The 2,970-nt window shown below is 68.5% G+C and overlaps 1 protein-coding gene across 1 annotated transcript in view; it reads right to left on the bottom strand.

The window, feature by feature from the left end:
- Nucleotides 1-749, bottom strand: part of NUP98 (nucleoporin 98 and 96 precursor) — a 35,042-nt gene extending 34,293 nt beyond the window's left edge. The window contains exon 1 of the mRNA XM_033515723.1: nt 623-749. The gene's annotated coding sequence lies outside the window, so the exon portion shown is untranslated. The remainder of the gene's footprint in view (nt 1-622) is intronic.
- Nucleotides 750-2,970: the final 2,221 nt, after the last annotated feature.

The following is a 2,970-nucleotide window of genomic DNA, read 5'->3' as shown; positions in this document are numbered from 1 at the left end:
CACAGCTGGGACTCCCTGGGCTGGGAGGGCTTTTCCAGCACCAGGATCCTGGGATTGTGTGAACTTAAGAGCTGGACCAGAATTAGCAAAACTCAAGAGTTTTACACAAACATCCCTCTCCCCACTCGCTGAGGAAGGACCCTTCGCGCCAAAGGGCTCCAGCTGAAGTTTAACAGGAACAGCACAAAATGCCCCTAAAACCACCCAAAGAAACCCACATCATCAACATAACTTTCATCACATGTAACCAACATAACTTTAAACTCCAGCTGATTAACACGGCAGTAAATAACTCCCGGCCCCGGAGACAGCCGGGCCGTTACCCGCATTCAGAGCCGCGTATCCCCCGTGGGAAACACCCGGAATCTCCAACCGGACCCACACCGGGACAACCAAAAAGGCCTAAAAACTCCCCAAAGCGGGCAGATACTCCGGAGAGAGCCGGGCTGCCGAGAAATCCCACCCACCCACGGCCTTCCGCTTCCCTCCGGCCCTTCCTCCGTCCCGGGGCCTCCCCGCGTCCCCCTCACCCCGGGGCCACCCGGTCTCCCGGCACAAAAGGCCCGGCGGCGGCGCCACAGCCATGCCGAGCAGGGCAGGGTGGCCAGGCCGCGGTGCTCACCGCAGGTGGCGGGCAGGGCAGCCCTAGCAGGGCGCGGTGCTCGCCGCAGGTGCCGGGAAGCGCCGCTCGGAGCGGCCGGGCCGGGTCGGGCCCGCGGTGCCGCCGCCGCCTCACGGGGCCGCAGCTGCGTCACAGCCCGCGCGCGCACTCCCGGCCTCCCCCGCGCGCCGTCTCGGCCCCGCCCCGCCCGCCGTGCTTCCGCCTCCCATTGGCCGCGCCCCCCGTCCCTCGCCCTCAGATCAGCGCTGATTGGGCTAGCGGCTCAGCGGACGGAGCGCCCATTGGCCGGACGGGCAGAGGAGGGGGCGGGGCTTGGCGCCGCGGAAGGGTCCAGAACGGCCAGTGTCGCGGCGCCGCCCCGACATCCGGGGCGTTTGAGGGGGCGGGGCTTCTGCCGCGAGGACCAATCGTGTGTCCCGGCGCGCGGGAGCTGGGCCCCGCCTCTTAAAGGGGCCGCAGCGGGGTTGTGGGGCGGGAGGAGGAAGAGGCGGAAGAAAGGGAGGAAGAGGAGGAGGCGGAAAAGGCGGAGGAGGCGTGGTGGGGCTGCCGGGCCGGGCCATGGAGCGGCGCGAGGGGGGCTGAGCGGTGAGGGGGCTGTCCGGAGTGCGGCACTGTCGGGAGTGCGGCACTGAGGAACACGCGGGTTGTGGGGAGGGGGTCCCAGGGAGGGGCTCTGGGGGATGTGGGGAGCCCCGAGGGGTCACTCACTGCGGAGGGGGAATGGGGGTGCCCGGGGAGGGGTCTCAGGGGGGTGTGGGTACCCGGGGCAGGTCTCGGGGTGGTGCAGCCTCTCTCCTGCAGGACAGGTCGGGGCCATTCAACACGTGAGACAAAATATTTCCCTTTTATTTGTCCTGTTTGGGGGGAGGGAGGGCAGAGACTGCGGGGCTCCTGCTGTGGGGTGTCCCCACGGCACAGGGGGCTGTGGCCGAGCCCCCGAGGGAGGGACAGGGTTTGGGGGGCTCCATCCCCCGCCGTGGGGAGCCCTTGGGGGGCTCCTCGAATCCCGGGGTGGGGAGCCTGGGCCGGCCGGGGATCCCCCTCCACACGCACTCCCGGCCCTTTGGAGCTTCCCTTTCTTGTCCTCTTTATCCTTAAGTAATTCCCTCTCTCGGTAGCCAGCAGCCTGCATGGGGCTGAGCTCGGCCCTCTGTGGCCCCTCGGTGCTGGGGTCGGTCCCTCCGCTGGGGTTTGGTCCCTCAGTGTGGTGCTGGCAGGGCAGAGTGGCCGTGCTGTCCTGGGGCACTGCCCAGATGGCTCAGGGATTGTCCATAAATCGGATTTGTCCCGCAGCCGGGCGCTGCTGAGGGGGATCCATCCCAGCCTGATCCCCTGGGGCTGAGGGAGCCCTGGGCTGGGGGGACCCCTGTGCTGGGTGTCTGTCTGACAAAGCCCGGCTCCCCTGTTGTGTGGGGCTTGTGCTGCCCTGATCCTGCAGCCGGGGGTGCACGGAGTCACGGATTGTCCTGAGGGAATGAACCCCCAGGATCCCCCAGTGCCCCCCTGCCCTGCCCACACCCCCCAACAAGCCCAGCCTGGGCATCCCTGGATGCTCCTGGAGCTGTGGCAGCCTCGGGGCCGTGCCCATTCCCTGGGGAGCCTGGGCAGTGCCAGCAGCCTCTGGGGAAAGAGGAGCCTTGCCCTGATCTCCAGCCTGAGCCTGCCCTGGCCCAGCTCCAGGCAGCGCTGCCCATGCAGGGCCGGGTGCGGCGGGGCAAGCTCGGGCTGTGGGGCCGGGCAGTGGGGAAGGGCTGTGGCTGTGGGGCAGGGCAGTGGGGCCGGGCTGTGGCTGTGGGGCCGGGCTGTGGCTGTGGGGCCGGGCTGTGGCTGTGGGGCCGGGCTGTGGCTGTGGGGAAGGGCTGTGGCTGTGGGGCAGGGTTGTGGGGCAGGGCAGGGCTGTGGGGTAGGGCTGTCCCAGAGGAGCTGTGGCTCCTGGCAGGACCGACAGTGGGGTCTGGCTGTGTCAGCGCTGCCCCGAGCGCAGGGAAAGGTCTGGACGGATCGCACGGGACAGGGTTCACGTGCCCTTCCTGCCAGATCCCTCTGGAGGGCTGCAGGGAACAGCCAGCCCTGCCCCTGCTCCCTGCTGCCCGTCAGTCCCCAGGCTCCTGTGTCCCCACAATGGGATTTCCTATGGCTGCCTGGCCGTGCTGCCCATCCTGGGCACACGGGGTCACAGGGGGTGTGAGGGGCTGAGCTGTGTCTGTGGGGTCACAGGGGGTGTGAGGGGCTGAGCTGTGTTTGGGGTCACAGGGGGTGTGAGGGGCTGAGCTGTGTTTGGGGTCACAGGGGGTGTGAGGGGCTGAGCTGTGTCTGTGGGGTCACACGGGGTGTGAGGGGCTGAGCTG

This window comes from Parus major, chromosome 1 (assembly GCF_001522545.3).
Source record: "Parus major isolate Abel chromosome 1, Parus_major1.1, whole genome shotgun sequence".
Classification (NCBI taxonomy): Eukaryota; Metazoa; Chordata; class Aves; order Passeriformes; family Paridae; genus Parus; species Parus major.
Note: the sequence above shows the minus strand (reverse complement) of the source record. Positions and strands in the feature narration are given on the sequence as shown.